The sequence below is a fragment of the Ahaetulla prasina genome, chromosome 5 (genome assembly GCF_028640845.1).
Source record: "Ahaetulla prasina isolate Xishuangbanna chromosome 5, ASM2864084v1, whole genome shotgun sequence".
NCBI lineage: Eukaryota > Metazoa > Chordata > Lepidosauria > Squamata > Colubridae > Ahaetulla > Ahaetulla prasina.
The window spans coordinates 133,422,703-133,443,990 of NC_080543.1; positions in this window are offsets into that span (position 1 = coordinate 133,422,703).

A 21,288-nucleotide genomic window follows, 5' to 3' on the forward strand; every position below is an offset into this window, starting at 1 on the left:
ACCCCCACTAGCAGTTAAAAGGAAGAAACAGCTGCGATCACACATTGCTCCCAGAAGCACGAAGCTGAAGCCTGAAGATGACGAATGAGACTTGCCGAAACGCCGCCAAGACACTTCCAATTTTACACGGAGAAAACCGAACAACCAAAGACCTATATATATATATATATATATATATATATATATATATATATATATATATATATATATATATATATATATATATATATATATGCTTATACCTTTATATACTATATAACCTTTCTGTATGATAGTTACATATATTGCTGTGACAAAATAAATAAATAAAAAAAATAAAAAAAAATAAATAGAATCAAATTCCTGGCAGTGAACAGTGAATTAGCCTGCAATACTGCATTCTAACCACTGCACAACCCTGGCTCTTACATAACATGTAATCTACTTTAAACCCTAAAATTAAGTAGCTTTGAAAATTGTAATAGTTTTTGCTGATTAGAGTATGTGATATTGCAGCCTAGGATTTATAGGTAGGTTTTCCTGACTCAAAATACTCCTTATTATCCTTGCTTCCCTCCCTCCCTCCCTCCCTCTCTCCTTCCTTTGTACCAGACAGTCCTTCCTTCCTTCCTTCCTTCCTTCCTTCCTTCCTTCCTTCCTTCCTTCCTTCCTTTTGCTTCCTTTCCTCCTTCCACTTCCTTCCTTCCTCCCTCTTTCCTGCTTGCTTGCTTCCTCCCTCTCTCCCTCCTTCCCTCCCTCCTTCTTCTCTCTCTCCCTCTCCCTCTCCCTCTCCCTCTCCCTCCCTCCCTCTCTTTCTCTCTCTCTCTCTCTCTTTCTTTCTTTCTTTCTTTCTTTCTTTCTCTTTCTGTTTTGAAATCTTGCTTACATCTAGAAAGGGTTTTTCCTTTGATTAAATTCTTCTTCTCTTAAGAAATTTATGAAATGCTCCTTCAGTCAGCACCACCTTCAGTTAGACTAACATGAACAGATGTATTGGCAGGTATCAATGGTTATAGATGATGTTAGTGCAACAACTATATATTAGAGTTGGCATTTTTAATGCCTGTAAATTGTCATATATTAATCAAAGCTCAAGACATGCTTCAACGATACATTTTCATTTATTTAAATCAAATGATATTCACAAATTTGTTTTTTTCTTTTTTTTTTAAAAAAATTGCAGGATAGTTTACTTTTGTCTGCTCTCCAATTGATCATTGGATCCTCAAGCGATGATTTGGACGTCTAGATGCAAATAGGTTTGGCTTAACAATACCAGTTGGATTATCTTTGTTGTCCAATATTAACAGGAGTGTAGGAAGGTCACAGCTCATTGTGCTTACCCTCAGTTCTAAAGTAAATAATACGCCATCTGCCCAAAGTCTCACTTGCATTAAAAATAAAGACAATTCAGTGTGTGCCACCATGTCTGTTATTTCAAATGCTATTTATACAGTTGGTCATTGTAGGAAATAATAATAATAATAATCTTACATCAGTTGAATGTACAAAAAGAGTAAGGGAGTAAGGGACTCAACAAGCAACTTTAAGATTAAGGGCTGAGGACATATGATTACCTAATCTGACCCTCTGAGAGCAGCCAGACAGGAAATCCATAATCCAAAGGCAGACTGAATAAGAAATCCCAAGATCCATAAATTTAGACACTCGTCTAACCCTCTCTGGAAGAAGGAAGGGAAGAAAAAAAATTGTGGTGTTGAAACCAAGAAGTTTCAAAAAGCCAACACAGTTCTGGGTTGCATAAACAGAGAGATAGAATCAAGATCACATGAAGTGGTAATACCACTTTATAAGGCCTTGGTAAGGCCACACTTGGAATATGGCATCCAGTTTTGGTCACCACGATGTAAAAACAGAAGTTGAGACTCTAGAAAGAGTGCAGAGAAGGGCAACAAAGATGATTAGGGGACTGGAGGCTAACAATATGAAGGAAGGTTGCAGGAACCGGGTATGTCTAGTTTAATGAAGAGAAGGACTAGGGGAGACATGATAGCAGGGTTCCAATATCTCAGGGGCTGCCACAAAGAAGAGGGAGTCAAACTATTCTCCAAAGCACCTGAGGGTAGAACAAGAAGCAATGGGTGGAAACTAATCATGGAGAGAAGCAACTTAAAACTAAGGAGAAATTTCCTGAAAATTAGAACAATTAACCAGTGGAACAATTTGCTTCCAGAAGTTGTAAATGCTCCAACGCTGGAAGTTTTTAAGAAGAGAATGGAGAACCATTTGCCTGAAGTGGTGTAGGGTTTCCTGCCTAAGCAGGGGGTTGGACTAGAAGACCTCCAATGTCCCTTCCAACTCTGTTATTCTGTTCTGTTCCGTTCTGTTCCATTCCATTCCACTCCTAATTTCTGTTCTGTTCTGTTCTGTTCTGTTCTGTTCCGTTCCATTCCATTCCTAATTTCTATTCTATTCTATTCTTCTGAAAGTATATTTCTGGTATGAAATCTGTTCCTCTCCATCTCCCTTTCTGTTCCCATTAAGGGAGAATATGTTTAGTCTGCCACATCTCGAGAGCAGCTGCTTTAATTGAACGGTGCCCGAGAAGCTTCTGCTCTTTTCAAACCATTTCCACAACTGAAGAGATTCTTTTGGACATTGTCCTGGTTCTTTGTTGCTTAGAGAAAGGGCAATCATTTCATTTGAAGAGAATAAACAAAAAACACAGCACCACTTTTTTCTTTCTTTCTTTCTTTTTTTTACAACAGGGTTCCTGGACAAGTTAAAAGCTTTAAGTCCTCCAGACATTCCTTCCTTTTTATTCCCTTTGTCACAGAGAAAGGTGGAATGTTCTCAGAGGAACATCTACCCTTTGTAGGGTCTGGGAAAGAGGGCTGGGAGGGGGAATACCTTCATTGGAGTGAAGGATATTTAATTCTTCTGCAGGCATTTTGAACAACATTGAGTCATCATTGTAGCTGTGCCCTTGAGCAGATTGTAGGGGCTTCAATTTGCTTTTAACCTTTCCTTCCTGTAGAAGTGCTCTAAGCTCCTGCTACCATGGAAAAAAAAATAAAAAATAAAAAATAAGCAGCATTGATCTGTGGCTTGGCTTAAAACACATCACCTGGAAACATGATTTGGCTTTTAGCCTTCTTATTCCGTTTCTTATTCAAAAATAATGTCTGCCCAAAGAAAGAAAGAAAGAAAGAAAGAAAGAAAGAAGGAAGGAAGGAAGGAAGGAAGGAAGGAAGGAAGGAAGGAAGGAAGGAAGGAAGGAAGGAAGAGGGAGGGAGGGAGAAAGAAGGCAGGGAGGAGGGAGAGAAAGAGACAGAGAAAGAAAGAGAGAGAGAGAGAAAAAGAAAGAAAGAGGGGAGGGGAGAGGAGGAGAGAGGATGGTGAAAGAGACAGGGAAAGAAAGAAGGCAGCCAGCCAGGGAGAGTTAGAGAGTGTGCATGAGATAGAGAGAGAGAGAGAGAGAGAGGGAGAGAGAACAAAGAAAGAAAGAAGAGGGAGGGAGGATGGGAGAGAGAGAAAGAAAGAGAGGAAGGAAGGAAGGAAGGAAGGAAGGAAGGAAGGAAGGAAGGGAGGGTGGGTGGGTGGGTGGGTGGGTGGGAGAGAGAAAGGAGGAAGACAGGGAGGAAGAGACATAGAGTGTGTGTGTGAGAGAGAGTGAGAGAGAGAGAAAGAAAGAAAGAAAGAAAGAAAGAAAGAAAGAAAGAAAGAAAGAAAGAAAGAAAGAAAGAAAGAAAGAAAGAAAGAAACCTGGCGTTGGCAGTTCTTCATTATTATTTTTCATGTTTTTTACCTCATCAAAGGGAAGGGTGGGGCAGGAGCCCCATCCCACAGGTTATATAAGGAGCTTTGGGACTGCTGTCATTTCTACGGGAAGCAAATTAGCTGAACCGTGTCGAAGTGAGCTGAAGTCTTAATCTGTTTGAACTTTTTGGCAGGCAGCTGCGTTTTCTCAGCCAGGACTGATAGGAGCCATGAATCCACTGGCTGTAGGCCAGCTCGTTACTCCAAAGTGGGGACGGAGACAGAACACTTGTTATTATCCACCAGAAACTCCAACTTGAACATATTGGGCTTACACTTTGACACTCTGACTTTCAACCTGTTCAATGTTCTCCAAGTGACGTAGGGGACATCAGTTCCCTCAACCACGTTGTCTTCTGGAATTATTCATTGTTCCGTTAATTCTCTCCTCCATCTTCTGATTTGGTTTTGTTCCTGCAGGCCTTTCCACAAAACTCTTTCTAGATCTAAGTCAACGGGTTTGGAGCACGGATCCATTCAGAGGAATGTTGGTGATCTTTTTCTGACCCAGTTCCCCAAACACGACAAACCCTCTGAAGTGAACTCAAAGATTCCTTTAATTAGGAGCCCCAGCAGCCCCAGCGAGAAGATTCTCTCTCACCTCAGGCTAACAAGTCCAGCCGGCTGATAGATGAATAGTTTTCTGCCGCATCTATTCATCTATTCTACCCCTGGCCTTTTATCCCCAGAGCTAGGGTGGGGCTTTGCTAGCAGTGGTGGCTCTTCCTTCCCAAGGATCAGCCCATATATTTCCACTGCTCTCCTCTCCTTTGCCTTCCGCGCATCAGGCACTGGACCCAGCTGTTCCTCCGCTTCCTCATCAGCCACCTCCAGACCTGGGGACTGTTGACTCTCCATCTGAGGGCTGACGGATGGCTCAGGCTCTGCCTCTGTCTTTCTCTCTCTTTGCCAGCTCCATCCCTTCTTCCTCCTCGGAGCGCTCAGGTTGCCTTGATACTGACCCTGACCCAGTAGTGAAATCCAATTTTTTTTTACTACCAGTTCTGTGGGCATGGCTTGGTGGGTGTGGTGTGGCTTGGTGGGCATGGCAAGGAAAGGATACTGCAAAATCTCCATCTCCACCCCATTCCAGGGGAAGGATACTGCAAAATCCCCATTCCCACCCCCCTCTGGGGCCAGCCGGAGGTGGTATTTGCCGGTTCTCTGAGCTACTCAAAATTTCCGCTACTGGATCTCTGAACTACTCAAAATTTCCACTACCGGTTCTCTGAACTACTCAAAATTTCCGCTACCGGTTCTCCAGAACCTGTCAGAACCTGCTGGATATTACCCCTGCCCTGACTCCCAGGCCTCCTCATCATCATCATCTGATTCAGTTGCTGGAGGGGCCGCTGGCCAACAGGCCACAACAGGATCATTCTCTTGTTTGGTTCTCTCGGAATCTGCAGTTACTTCTCTCCTAATCCCAGGTGGAAAAATACCAACAAGAGGATGCATTTTCTCAATTGGTGTGGGTTTAAGGCATATCCTGTCACTAGGCATATCGCTTCATTGACAGCCATGTCAACTTTGCCCCACTGATTTGGATGGAATTAAATAAAGCTTTTATAAGTTGACATGGAACAAGGCTTGTCTGGTGTTCACTGGGCAAAAAAATAAAAAAAAATAAAAATGTGATGCCAGGAAGAAAAGGTGAATGAACGCAATTCTTGAGTTGCTGCGTACATTTTTGCAGTGATGCACAGCAGGAGGGAATCCATTAGAAATTTCTCAAGAGGTTTTCTTGACCACACACACACGCACACACACACACACACACACACACACACGAGATTTTTGTTTCCCTGAGTAACAAAGACAGATGCAAAGGATTTAGGACATTCCTTCAAAGCCTATTGCCAGTAATTGCACAGTATGTCCTTTTCTTATGAACACGCACCATACTTTAGAATACATATATTTAAGTAAGAGAGCAGAATGCTGAAAACCTCTGGATTCTCCATTGATTAAGGCTGAAAGACTCCCTTGTGTGACAAAACCAATCAGTTTTCTTCTTGTGTAGCCGGATGATGGTTTCTTCAGTCCCTCGAGAGGTTCCTACTGGGTTTTGTGTTTTTTTTTTTTGTCTCCAATCTGAAGGATTCCCAGAAATAAAAAGAATAAAGCAGACAATAACTTTTTCCCTAACAGCAGCAGTGATGATAACGAATGGGAATATTTACACATTTCTTTTTACCCTTAATTCTAAACACCACATATAAAGCCGTGGTGGCACATTGGTTAGAGTGCAGTACTGCAGGCTACTTCTGCTGACTTCGAATTTCACCAGGCTCAAGGCTAACTCAACCTTCCATCCTTTGGGGTGGGTAAAATGAGGACCCAGATTGTTGGGTCAATAGGCTGACTCTGTAAACCACTTACAGTGGGCTGTAAAGCACTGTGAAGCGGTATATAAATCTAAGGGCTATTGCCTTTCCTTCCTTCCTTCCTTCCTTCCTTCCTTCCTTCCTTCCTTCCTTCCTTCCTTCCTTCCTTCCTTCCTTCCTTCCTTCCTTCCTTCACAGCATTGCAGGCTGACTCTGCCCACAGTCAAGAGTTCACATCTCACCGGCTCAAGGTTGACTCAGCCTTCCATCCTTCCTAGGTGGGTAAAATGAGGACCCAGATTGTTGAGGGCAAGAGGCTGACCCTGTAAACCGCTTAGAGAGAGGGCTGTAAAAGCATTGTGAAGCAGTATATAAGTCTAAGTGCTATTGCTAAATAGGAATGATGTTGTCCGATGTGAAGAGTTATGTCATTCTATCAACGTAGTAGTTGGAGGTGACATTAAAATGTCGCCTAAAAGCAGATTTTTCTGAATATTAGTTTTCTGAATACTGAGTTTTCTAGATGTAGTTTATGGGTCATTCTTGGCAATCAATGGCTGCATGTGAGGGATGTGCATTCAAATATAGGGGAAAAAAGAAGAAGGTATTTCCAGGGTAGAATATTTGACTTGAATTCCTTTCTTTTTCATCTCCTTTCTTCTCATACTCAAAGGTGTTTGAAGTTGTCTTTCCATTAAAATCTTAAAACTGCAATAAAATAAAGTACAAATAAAAGGTGAAATCTCACTTGAGTTAAATAGATGTTATCTGAGTTTAATCAGGATTCCTGAACAGCATTATTCCAGAGTTGATGGTGTTGATGATCTTCTTCCTCTTCCTCTTCCTCTTCCTCTTCCTCTTCCTCTTCCTCTTCTTCTTCTTCTTCTTCTGCTTCTGCTTCCTCTTCCTCTTCCTCTTCCTCTTCTTCTTCTTCTTCTTCTGCTTCTGCTTCTGCTTCTGCTTCTGCTTCTGCTGCTTCTGCTTCTTTTCCTTCCCCTTCCCCTTTTTCCTCCTCTTCTTCTTTCTCTTCCACTTCCACTTCCTCCTCCTCCTCCTCCCCGTCTCCTCCTCCTCCTCCTCCTCCTCCTCCTCTTCTTCTTCTTCTTCTTCTTCTCCTCCTCCTCCTCCTTCTCCTCCTTCTCCTCCTCCTCCTCACCCTCCTTCCTCCTCCCTCCACCTTCCTCCCCCCCTTGCCCTTGCCCTTGTCCTTCTCTACTTCCTCCTCCTTTTTTTTCCTGGAGGAGACATGAATGCCTTCCCATTAGCCACGGGTAGTCCCTCAAACTCAGATGCTGTTTCACCTTCTGGGACTTCATTTTTTTTTTTTAAAAAAGGGGGAAATCACATTCATATTTCTAGTCTCAGTAAATTATTGCTAGAGGCTGTTCACAACTTTGTGCTAATCTGGTTTAAATTAGCTTGGAGAGAGTACTAAATGGAGCTTTATAATTTTACATATTTGATGCTGTGCAGTTTATATATTATTTAGATTACTTTTGCCACAAAGTTATTTTTGAAAGAGCCGTTAGGGGATAATTTTGTAGGATAGAAATTCTTATTTCTACTATGCCAATGGGGACACACTACTCGGCTGAGATGTTGCATTTTCTGGATCTGATCATTCCTCTAAATAAAAACCACACACACACACACACACACAAACACACACACACACACACACACACACACACACACACACACACACATATATACACCCTTGTGTGCTATTCATGCTCCCAAGCAACAACGATAACCACTGATCCACAATGAATATTAAAAATCAAAGAGAAATACTTGAGTTGTTAATCCTCCAAGATGTCCTGAACAGAAATCAAAATACGACATCAAAGAATAAAACCAGGGAGGTGTATTAGGGCGTTGGACCATGGAGATCAGAGTCAAAACTGATCTTCAGTCGTGGAATTTAATAGGATGACTTTAAGTCAGTTACTCTCTTTTAGCTCAACTACAACCATAAATTGTACGCATGATGCAAAATTGAACTGAAAGGCAGACCTTGAGGTTCCAAAAGAAAACGTACAATACAATGGAAAGGATGTTGTCTGAATGCCACAAGGGCTCACTTATTAGAGTCAAACTGAGAACGTGTGACTCAGCACCGGAACAAAATTCACCAAGGACATGTTTACTTTCTTCATTTGATTTCTATGTCAGTTTTGGAAGGCGATTTTCTTTTTGCTTCTTAACTGCCACATATTTTAGCTGGGGAAGTTGGGAGGGGGGTTGTTGTTGGAGTGATAGAAAGTTAGTCATAACAACATTCCATATTCAAGGACTTTTGCCTGCATCTGATGTAGACTGCCTGAAGATTGTATCCAATTGAGTGTGAAGAGTTGATTGGACAATGTGATGAACTTGTGGGTGTAGGGCAGGGCTGTGAACTCTCAACTGGGTGTGGAAAACCTGGAAGCTTTCAGATTCGGGTTTTCCCAGCTGTGCCGACATGACATCTCTAATAAATTGGAACTTTGAGGAACCTCAAGCCTCAAAGCTTTATTTCATTGGAGGTGTTCCTTGGAACCCTGACATTCTATTTATCTCAGAGTTCAATGCAGGTACCCTCCCTTAAGCACTGAAATCTCAAGAAAAGTCATATAAGATTTCAAGGGGCAATAGATGGAGAATTAAAATATATATTCAGTGTGTCCTCTGTCTATTATTCTAATTACTAGCTTCCACTCTTCCTCCTAGCCCAAAAAGAACTATTGATGACACTGGAGCCTTTCCTAACCCCAAATCTGGAGCAAAGACATTGTCAGGGTTCCAAGGAACACCCCTAATAAAAGAAAACTCCCGAAGTCTATTTTAAATCTCCTTTATCTTGAGGATAGTGGCTTGATCTGTGGCTAAAGAGATGCTATTGATTGCTGATCAGAACTGATCATAAACAGTGATATCTATATAAATGTTGTATGTTTTGTCTTTCATTCTAATGTTTTAAAAATAAAAAACTTTACACTGAAAAAAAGAAAAGAAAAAAGAACTTTTTTTATTTTAATTTGCATTTATATCCCACCTTTCTCCGAAGACTCAGGGCGGCTTACACTATGTCAAGCAATAGTCTTCATCCATTTGTATATTATATACAAAGTCAACTTATTGCCCCCAACAATATGGGTCCTCATTTTACCTACCTTATAAAGGATGGAAGGCTGAGTCAACCTTGGGCCTGGTGGGACTTGAACCTGCAGTAATTGCAAGCAGCTGCTGTTAATAACAGACAGACTTAGTCTATTGAGCCACCAGAGGCCCTGTTAACTGTTAATTTATAATAGTGAAGAATAATGAAAGGGGTGAAACCATAAATTTAAAATCTATATAAGACAGTGTATAAAATGTACAAATTTAATATTATAAGTGATAGGAATTATAAGGGATAATGGGACAAGAAGGATATAAATATTATAAAGGGAATTGAGAGAAAATGTTAATATTAGGAGATCACCGCTACGAAACAGTTGTAAAAAGGGAATGTACATTATGTGTTTTGTGTTTGTTATGTTGTGTTGTGTTATAAATAAAAAACTTACTAAAAAAAAAAGAAAGAAAGAAAATTCCGAGGCTTGAGTTTCCTCAAAAGTCCATTTTATTAGAGATGTCACATGGTCCAAACCAAATGGTGCCAACTGGAGATACCTCCCAGTTCCACCTGTCCAGGTGCAGGGCAAGATGTCCTTGACTCTCTGAGAAAAGAATGTTATTATGACTATACATCACCCATGCTCCATACAATTCCCCCCTCCCAGTTTCCCATAGTATTAAATGTGGCAGGCCTGAAGACCCAACAAAAAAGATGGCTTCTAGGCCTGAGAGATATGTTTTCAAACTCTTCTGAAACATCTGAAGAACAGAGCCATTCCAACCCAAGCAGATATTAGACAAATGCTAGGCTAAAGGTTGGAATGACATCTGTTTGAGGTTTGTATGTCCTCCAGATGTTTCAGAAGAGTTTGAAAACATGTCTTTGCTCCAGATGTGAGGTTCTCTTTGTGATAACTATTTTTAATGTGTGTGGTTTTTTAAAAAAAATTCTGGGCAAATATGGCTCTCTTCTCTATTTAATTGCTTTTTCTTCAGCTGTAACTCCCAAGGCTAATTTGGAAGTGAAATGGAAGAGAGAGGGAGGGAGAGAGGGAGGGAGAGAGAGGGAGAGGGAGAGGGAGAGGGAGAGAGAGAGAGAAAGAAAGAGAGAGAGAGAGAGAGAGGGAGGGAGGGGGGGGGGGAGGGAGGGAAGGAAGGAAGGAAGGAAAGAAGGAAGGAAGGAAGGAAGAAAGAAAGAGAAGGAAGGAAGGAATGAACGGAAGGAAGGAAGGAAGGAAAGAAAGAAAGAAAGAAAGAAAGAAAGAAAGAAAGAAAGAAAGAGAAGGAAGGAAAGGAAGGAAGGAAGGAAGGAAGGAAGGAAGGAAGGAAGGAAGGAAGGAAGAAGGGAGGGAGGGAGGGAGGGAGGGAGGGAGGTAGAGCATCCAAACATAAAAGTGTGATTCAATTAAGTCTCCTCACAATCTGAGGAACAAAGGAAGAAAAGTGATTTGTGAAGACAACACAATTATGAATTTGCCTCTCAAAACCAGACCATTCTTACTTTTAAACCTCTAAACACACACACAGAAAAAAACCCACCCTGAAATTTGTAGCATCAATTTTTTTATTTTTTTAAAAAAAATCAAACTACCCATTTTGCTATACGATTGTGCAGCTAAATAGGTTTTGGGGTGGATATAGAAATTAATCGCAGCTAGAATTGTATTCGCACAAAACTGGAAAAGTGAAGAGATTCCTACCGATGAGAATGGTATTAGCAAAACATTAGAATGTGTAGAAATGAACAGATTAACACTTGCAATTAAAGAGAAAGAACAACTGAATACTACACGACATGGGAATTATTTTATCAATGGTTAGAAAATAAAAACAGAAGTTAGAAATAAAAGAAGATTAAGGAAATATAGAAAATATGTTAAGAGGGAAATGTAAGCGCTATGATGATTATTATTATGACTATTAGGATTATTATGTTTAATACTACTATTATATTCTTATTAGAAGATATGTTAAGAGGGAGAAGTGAATATGTTTATTATGTTCGACATGAGTATTGTAAAATCAGAGAATTAATATTAATTTAATGAATGCTGTTGTAAATTTTGATTACTAAATCTGCACTATTAATCTTCTCATCGTTCCCATCACCCATCTCCTTCCACTTATGACTTTATGACTGTAACTTTGTTGCTTGTATCCTTATGATTGATATTGATTGTTTCCTGATTGCTTATTTGTACCCTATGACTATCATTAAGTGTTGTATCTTAGAATTCTTGATGAACGTATCATTTCTTTATGTACACTGAGAGTATATGCACCAAAGACAAATTCCTTGTGTGTCCAATCACACTTGGCCAATAAAAAATTCTATTCTATTCTATTCTATTCTATTCTATTCTATTCTATTCTATTCTATTCTATTCTATTCTATTCTATTCTATTCTAAATTTTGATTATTACTGCACAAAGATATTTGTACCCAGACGACAAACTGTTTAATGGAAGATGGAATCATTCTACTAAAAATATTTTTTAAATAAATACTAGAAATCAAGTAGCAAGAATCGCAGGAGGATACGGGCTGCCCACTCTAGCCATTTAGAATAAGACCCCTCAACTACCTATTCCTTAGTTAATTCCTAATTTCTGAGCCCACATTAAACCCCAAATTCTTTCCATAAAACCTCTAATGCAGTTGTTCAAGCTAATCAGATCCATTTGCATTCTTCTGTGAAAAAGATGGCTGTGTGATTACCATTTCTTGTCTTTGGGGGATCACCTAAGACTGAGTGATAATGAATCTGTAATTGTCAGCCTTCTAAGTAGACCTGACAGGAAACATGACAAGGTGAGTTAATTCTATGTTCTTGTAGGGCTAAACCACAGTATCTTTCAATCTTTTTTTTTTTTTAGTACTCGATAAATTAGGGTGGATCCTTTGTAAGTTTCTTTCTTGGCCTTGCTGACCAGAATTTTGATAGTTCTGAAAATTGGCCAAACAGTTCTTTTGTTGAAATGACAGAACGAACGTTCAGGCCTGAGCAGGCTTTTGGCATTCTGGAAAGTTCCATCAGAAAACACAAGTCTACGAGTTGAGCATGTGATCCAAATCACGGGAAGCACAGCTATTTTTATAACTTCTGTAGCTTATTTTCTATGTGCTGAAGTTCCTCTTATGTAACCAAGTAAAAGTAAGAAACCTAAAAAGTAAGAAAACTGGAATACAGCATCCAGTTTTGGTCGCCACGATGTAAAAAAGATGTGGAGACTCTAGAAAGAGTGCAGAGAACAGCAACAAAGAGGATTAGGGGACTGGAGGCTAAAACATATGAAGAACGGTTGTGTTGTGCCTCGCCCGCCCTCCTCTCCTCAGCCAGGCCCCTCCCATCTCCTGCTTTCTGATCCAGAGACTGATAGTGAAGAAGAATGGCCTGGTATGCCTCCAGCCCCCAGCCCTGGCACCATGCCCGGACAGACTGAGCAAACAAACCTCCCTACAGCGTGTGAACACGAAGCCAGCCACGAGCTAGAATTGCCGGCAGCTGAGCAGGAGGATGAAAAGTGGACAGATCCCCGCTTTGGGAGAATGGAGAGGTGACGTCAGCAAAAGGAAGGGAGGGGCAGGCCTGGATAAGTGCTGAGTCATGGAGCCACACCCCATGGCCTATATAAAGGAACTGCTTTTTGCCATTCCTTGAGTCAGGCAAAGTCTCATCTGGTTTGCTGAAGTCACACCTTGGATTCCTGCCTGCCCTGAGAACTCTGACAGGAATTTGGCAAAGCTGCAGAGGCTTCGTGGCCACGCTTGATACAGACTTCCCAGACCCAGCCATCAGAGGAGGAGTGGGACACGACAGATTGCAGGAACTGGGTATGTCTAGTTTAGTGAAAAGAAGGACTAGAGGAAACATGATAGCAGTCTTCCAATATCTCAGGGGCGGCCCCAAAGAAGAGGGAGTCAAGCTATTCTCCAAAGCACCTGAGGGCAGGACAAGAAGCAATGGGTGGAAACTAATCAAGGAGAGAAGCAACTTAGAAGTAAGTAGGAATTTCCTGACAGTTAGAACAATTAACCAGTGGAACTACTTGCCTCCAGAAGTTGTAAATGCTCCAACGATGGAAGTTTTGAAGAAGAGATTGGATAACCATTTGTCTGAAATGGTATAGGGTTTCCTGCCTGGGCAGGGGTTGGACTAGAAGACCTCCAGGATCCCTTCCAACTTTGTTGTTTTGTTATTCTGTATCTCAACACTTTTTAGACAGCCTCTTTTCCACTCCTCTCCCCAGGTCATTTTCTCATATAATTACACTAACGCCCTGGGACTTCTTGCTGTATTTCAGCAAGGCCAAGAGTGGCCCTGGGCTTTAAAAAAAAAGTTTTTATAAGTCAGTTTTCAAATTTGGAAGCGAAGGTTAGCATTTTACACTTAACTCTCCAGAGTAGGGAATTACCTGTTGGCTGTTTTTGTGAATTTTTAGCTTTAGCAATCTTACCCAAGATGGCCATTAGTGTGGGATGCAGGAAAAAAAAATCAGTAACATCTGATGGACCAGAGATTACTCACATCTGCTTCAGATGTAGCTGAATCCATATTTATTGGATATTTCTTCCTCCTAGAATAATCTTGCTCTATGTAGTTTCAGTATGTCACTTTTGTTCAAATATAGGAACGTGAGTGATATTCTCTGGTTCCAAAACAAATAGATTTCAGAATAAGGTATCTCTCATTGGTTGCAATCAACACTGTAATACTACACACACACACACACACACACACACACACACACACACACACACACACAAACACACTCCCCACCCCCAGTAACTGTAGTTGGATTTATAGCATGCAGATAAGTCATACAAACCCATAGGAATTATAAGAATTGCTCTCTATGAACAGAAAAAAAATGTTATGATAAACAGAATAGAAATATTAAACAGAACCGTTTTAGAAAGTAAATTAAAATAAGCAGGTTGTTGGGACTTCAGTTTAATCAATTTGTTTTATTCATCAACATTTATCATGTTATATTTACATGATATAAATATATATCATGTAAAATTCACATCCTGGACATAAACTGTTTCAACTCCTACCCTCAAAACAATGCTACAGAGCACTGCACACCAGAACAACTAGACACAAGAACAGTTTTTCCCCAAACGCCATCACTCTGCTAAACAAATAATTCCCTCAACACTGTCAAACTATTTGCTAAGTCTGCACTACTATTAATCTTCTCATCATTCCCATCACCCATATCCTTCCACTTATGATTGTAACTTTGTTGCTTGTATCCTTACGGTTTATACTGATATTGATTGTCTCCTGATTGCTTATTTGTAGCCTATGACTATCATTAAGTGTTGTAAGTGTTGTACCTTGATGAAGGTATCTTTTGTGTACTCTATGTACCAAGACAAATTCCTTCCAAATCACACTTGGCCAATAAAAATTCTATTCTATTCTATTATGGTAGGAGTAACAGTCTGTTCGCCCACTTTCAAATCCAACCAATGAGTAGCCCTGATATCTTGGATTATGCTCAGTCTTGATTCATTATCAAACAAGTTAATATCCAGTTGTCCTACAACTCCTGTCTGGAACCACAGTCACATAGATTCTATCCTTATCTATACACTCAGAAAACCTTTTTGCTGTTCTTTAAATACGATTTCTTTTTCATTTGTTGTTTCCCTTTTGTATGAGGATTAGAGCTGGCTGAAGGTAAATCAAAAGCCAATCTTTATTATAATCAAAAGAAACCAGCATAGAAACTACATCAGAGTCTAAAAAGTAATAATAGTTACACAAAGCTAAATATATATACAACAAAAGTATAACAAAGGTTTTAAAGGAATCTAAAAGGGGAGATTGGAGCATTAAATGGGTGTAGGGAACATAAACATTAGTGTATGGCAACCTAAACTTATCACAGTAAAGAATGATTGAACTAGATGCTCATTAAGTGTAGTTCAAGGTAGAGGTCATTGTATAATGGATTTTGAGCACTGCTCTGCAGAACCTGAAAACTGTCGAGCTTATATATGTTGTAGCAGGCTTAGTATCTGCCAGCAGCAGATAGATGTAGGATTGTCCTATGGGGTGCTTTTATGGGCTAAGCATCCATCTTCCTCTTTTATTTCCTTCCACCTTCCCCAACTTTAGAGTCCTTTCCAGAAAATTTTGTCTTCATACAGACGGGAGGTTGAACAGCTAGCCTCGTGATGCGACTGGAACAATCTGGAACTGAACACACTCAAAACTGTGGAAATGATGGTAGACTTTAGGAGATATCCTTCCATACTTCACAATACTAGACCACACAGTATCAACAGTAGAGACCTTCAAATTTCTAGGTTCTATCATATAGCAAGATCTAAAATGGACAGCTAACATCAAAAACATCATCAAAGAAGCACAACAAATAATGCTCTTTCTGCGCTCAGAAAGCTCAAACTGCCCAAGGAGCTGCTGATCTAGTTCTACAGAGGAATTATTGAGTCTGTCATCTGCACCTCTAGAACTGTCTGGTTCGGTTCTGCAACCCAACAAGACAGATACAGACTTCAGAGGATCATTACAACTGCAGAAAAAACAGTGGCTACCAACCTGCCTCCCACTGAGGATCAGTATACCTCTCAATTCAAAAAGAGGGCTGTGAAAATATTTGTAGACCCCTCACATCTTGGACATAAACTGTTTCAACTCCTACCCTCAAAATGACGCTATAGAGCACTGCACACCAGAACAACTAGGTACAAGGACAGTTTCCCCCCCCCGAACGCCATCACTCTGCTAAACAAATAATTTGTCAACACTGTCAAATTATTTACTAAATCTGCACTCCTATTAATCTTCTCATCGTTCCTATCACCCATCTCCTTCCACTTATGACTGCATGACTGTAACTTTGTTGCTTGTATCCTTACGATTGATATTGATATTGTTTCCTGATTGCTTATTTGTTCCCTATGACTATCATTAAGTGTTGGACCTTATGATTCTTGACAAACGTATCTTTTCTTTTATGTACACTGAGAGTGTATGCACCAAGACAAATTCCTTGTGTGTCCAATCACGCTTGCCAATAAAAAAGTCTATTCTATTCTATTCTATTCTATTCTATTCTATTCTATTCTATTCTATTCTATTCTATTCTATTCTATATAATATGTTGGAAATCAGATAATTTGAGACTGGTTCTTTGTTCCTCAGTTCTTCAATTATCTATTGGTTTTTTTCTTGGACACACACACACACACACACAGAGAGAGAGAGAGAGAGAGAGAGAGAGAGAGAGAGAGAGAGAGAGAGAGAGAGAGAGAATCTTCCCTGAAGCATGAAGCCAGCTGGGTGCATGAAGATCTTAGGCCAGTCACCTTTTCTCAGCCCTCGGAAGGAGGTCATGGCCAACCCCTTCTAACCTTGCCAAGAAAACTGCAGGGACTTGTCCAGTTTCCAAGAATCAGATAGGACCAAAGAGAAGGAAATGTGATCTTAATTTTAAACAACGAATAAGTGAAGAAAGAAGAAATCTTAATTGATGCAGAGATGTAGTATTGGGGTGGGACAAAGAGATTACCAACATTGTTCAGTTAAAGGTCACTATATGGAATCATAACTGATTGGAATACACTCCTTTTGTTTCTGCAAGGAAAAATTAAGGTACTTTAGAGATTCACTGTGTCTCTAAGCTAAAGTTTTGTGCTAAAGTTTAGCTTTCCCCTCCCCTTTCTTCCATCAAATATTTTATTTTACAGCATGTGGCAGCTTCAAATAATTACTACAGGCATTAGGAAGAAATGAGGCATCCTATCTTGTCTTGCATTAAATATTCTTGAAGTCCTTTGTAACCGATTGGGAAACGTTAGAATGGCAGATATTGAACATATGCTACAAATCTATGAATTTTTCAAAAATCCCAAAAGCCAAAGTGATAAGAACTTCATTAGCGACATAATGTAACAACTAGGAAGAACAGAATTGTGGGCTGCCTTGTGATGTCTTGTGTGTTGTGACACAAGAACTGTTGGCAACAGTGGTGAAATCCATTTTTTTTTACTCCTGGTTCTGTGGGCGTGGCTTGGTGGGCGTGGTGTGGCTTGGTAGGTGTGGCTTGGTGGGCATGGCAGGGGAAGGATACTGTAAAATCCCCATTCCCACCCCACTCTGGGTTCTCCAAACTACTCAAAATTTCTGCTACCGGTTCTCTAGAACCTGTCAGAACCTGCTGCATTTCACCCCTGGTTGGCAACCATTTGAAAGCAGTCAATAGAGCCCAAGCTTTCCTTGAAAAATACAATTGCTTTTACCAATAAAAAAAAAAGTGATTAAAAAAACCCTACAGATTAATAATTAAACGTATAATTAGAAGAAAGAAAGTGAACTCATAAATTCATCTTTGTCCTTCAATTTTGATTTTTTAAAATGCCGTTTGATTATAATAACAGGAATTGCTATCTTATCAGGAACCATTTTCGAAAGCTGCTTTGTTGTTGCTGTTGTTTTGTTTTTAATTATCCTGCATCTCTGGTTGAAGGATTTGTTTTCGAGAGGAAACTGAACAGCCTGCAACCATCCCAATCGCATTCTGCTATTTATGATAGCTGGCCTGTCCTTGGCAATTAAGTGCCATGAGGCCACTTGGAGTGAAGCTAGAATGAGTTTTATTCTCAGTGGAACTTGCAGTAAGCATTTCAGAAACAGCTAGCTGATTTCCAGATATGTTTATTATTGATTTCTTTTTCCCAAAATTCCATATATAGAATGCCATTCAATAAAACAACAAGTAGACTTGCAATATACTTTTGGGAAATAAAACCATTGCAAGGATGAAGATAACATCTGTAATCAAACATATTCCATTTTGTTATACCGTGTATATTGTATAATGCACAGCATAAGCTATTTTAATGTGCAAGCTAGCACTGGGGATTTCTTCTTGTATATCTGTTCTAATGCTTCAGTTTTGATGTTCATGCAGTGGTGTGTTTTTTCTTCTTCTCATTATTATTATTATTATGGTTTGTGGCACAGCCAGCCAGATGTTCAGACGGGATTTCAAGTCTTTCCCAAGGACCTTGAATAGGCAGAATAGACCTATTAGTTTGATGATGCTATTATTTGATGGATTATTATGTATACTGAGAGCCTATGAACCAAAACAAATTCCTTGTGTGTCCAATTACATTGGGCCAATAAAAAAATCTATTCTATTCTATTCTATTCTATTCTATTCTATTCTATTCTATTCTATTCTATTCTATTCTATTCTATTCTATTCTATTCTAGTTTCTCTCACAGCCAGACATTCACACTGGATTTGACATTTTTTTCTACCTATCGAGTCCTTCCCAAGGATCTGGGAATATTATTTTTATTTTTATTGTTATTAGAATAGAATAGAATAGAATAGAATAGAATAGAATAGAATAGAATAGAATAGAATAGAATAGAATAGAATAGAATTTTTTTTATTGGCCAAGTGTGATTGGACACACAAGGAATTTGTCTTGGTGCATATGCTCTCAGTGTACATAAAAGAAAAGATACCTTCATCAAGGTACAACATTTACAACACAAATGATGGTCAATATATCAATATAAATCATAAGGACTGCCAGCAACAAAGTTACAGTCATATAGTCGTAAGTGGAAAGAGATTGGTGATGGGAACGATGAGAAGATTAATAGTAGTGCAGATTTAGTCAATAGTTTGACAGTGTTGATGGAATTATTTGTTTAGCAGAGTGATGGCCTTCGGGAAAAAACTGTTCTTGTGTCTAGTTGTTCTGGTGTGCAGTGCTCTATAGCGTCGTTTTGAGGGTAGGAGTTGAAACACTTTATGTCCTGGATGTGAGGGATCTGTAAATATTTTCACGGCCCTCTTCTTGATTCATGCAGTATACAGGTCCTCAATGGAAGGCAGGTTACTATCTCTTTTATACTACCATTACTATCTCTTTTATTCATTAAACATGAAACTCAGTCAACTGAACATTCAAAAATGCATCACAAATACCATTGACTGGTGCTAATGGTGGATACGGGTGGCTGCCAGTGTCCTAGGTATCAACCAAGTACCTTCTTAAGATGTTCCAAGTAGCGCAGTTTTTTGCAGTTCCGCTGGTGTTATCACAGGAAGCTTCAATTTGTTGATGTATCTTATAAAATTCTTGGACATGGTACCAAGTGCCCCGATGACAATGGATATCACTGTTACATGTTTCATCCATAGCCGTGTAGTTTCGATGGCCAGGTCACGATATTTCATGATTTTTTCCAGTTCTTTTTCTTCAACTCTGGCATCTCCTGGTACCGCGATGTCAATAAATTGTACATTTCGGTTTTCCACAACTGTGATATCTGGCGTGTTGTGTTCCAAGTGACGATCCGTCTATATTCAAAAGTCCCACAATATCTTCACCTTCTTACTTTCTATAACTTTTTCCACTTTATGTTCCCATGACTTTTTGGATACAGGCAAGTCGTATTTTTTACATAATGACCAGTGGATTAATTTAGCAATTCGGTCATGTCTAGCTTTGTAATCAGTTTGTGCGATTTTGCTGCATTCACATATTAAATGTGCAGTTTTGACTTTGTTGTTGCAAAGTCGGCAGTTTGGATTGTCGGTGGATTTTTGTATCTTTGCTTTCATGGTATTAGTTTGTAGTGCTTGTTCTTGAGCAGTGAGTATTAAACCTTCCATTTCTTTCTTGATAGTTCCCATCTTAAGCCATGCCCCATATTATTATTATTATTATTATTATTATTATTATTATTATTATTATTATTGTTGTTGTTGTTGTTGTTGTTGTTGTTGTTGTTGTTGTTATTTACACAAAATGACAGTATACACAGTAAACAAGATAACTATGCTGGATTTCGTACCACTAATCACTAGTCGAACACTTCCCAAGCGTTTAGGACTGCGTGATGTATCGGCGGATTATGCGAGCAGATCCCAGTAAGGTGGCCTTCTGCAGCTGACCAATGGTGATCTTGTCAATGCCAATTGCTTTTAAGTGCTTGCCTAGGTCTTTAGGCACAGCTCCCAGTGTGTGAGGAGTATTATTATTATTATTATTATTATTATTATTATTATTATTATTATTATTATTATTATTACTACTACTACTACTACTATTATTATTATTACATTCATCACATAGTCAGCCAGGTTCAGACTGGATTTGGTATTTTTGTATGCCTATCAAGTCCTTTAGATATCGTCAGAGGATGTAAGCTGTTCCAAGTGAAGCTACCCTTTGCAGTTGACTAATGGGGATTTTGTCAATGCCGATGGTGTTTCTGTTGTTTTAGGATTGCACCCAAGGCACCTATTACTATCCCAGTGGTGCCTTTGCCACAGTTGTTCTACTTCTGTTTTGTTGGTCTTTGTGTTTTGTTACCTTCTCCAGTTCCCACGATTATTAAATTAAATTTATTTGCTGTCCATCTTGTCACAGGGCTACTCTAGGAAGCTTACAACAATTTAAAAAAAATGAAAAATAAAATAAAATAGGAAATTCAAACAAAACAAAAGTAAAATAATTGAACAAGAAAAAAAACCAAGAAAAGAAAAACACACTATTGCTATTTAACCACATTGTTTAATTAATTTATTTTTAGTTTAAATGATCTTCCATGCAACTAAGCATTCAAATGAACAGCTCATTTATAGTACTATACACATACAGAACTTAATCCCATAGTACAAGTTACCTTACCATTGTTCTTTTATGGGTAAAATCCTTTATAAGGTAGGTAAAATGAGGACCCAGATTGTTGGGGGCAATAAATTGACTTTGTATATAAATATACAAATAGAATGAAGACTATTGCTAACATAGTGTAAGCCGCCCTGAGTCTTCGGAGAAGGGCGGGATATAAATGCAAATTAAAAAAAAACAATCTTGGGTATTGGATATTGATATGATGGATTTTGCCTCATTGCTGGGACCTCAGCAATTCTCTTAATCTTTTGCTGATCCAAGAGATTATGTGGGGTTTTTTTAACCATAATCTGGTCCAAAGACCAAGGAGTCTATTGGCAAGAAGCCCCATTGATCAGATGTCACAAAATTAATTCAGTGATCAGCTTTGTAAAATAAAGAGAATTGCTGATA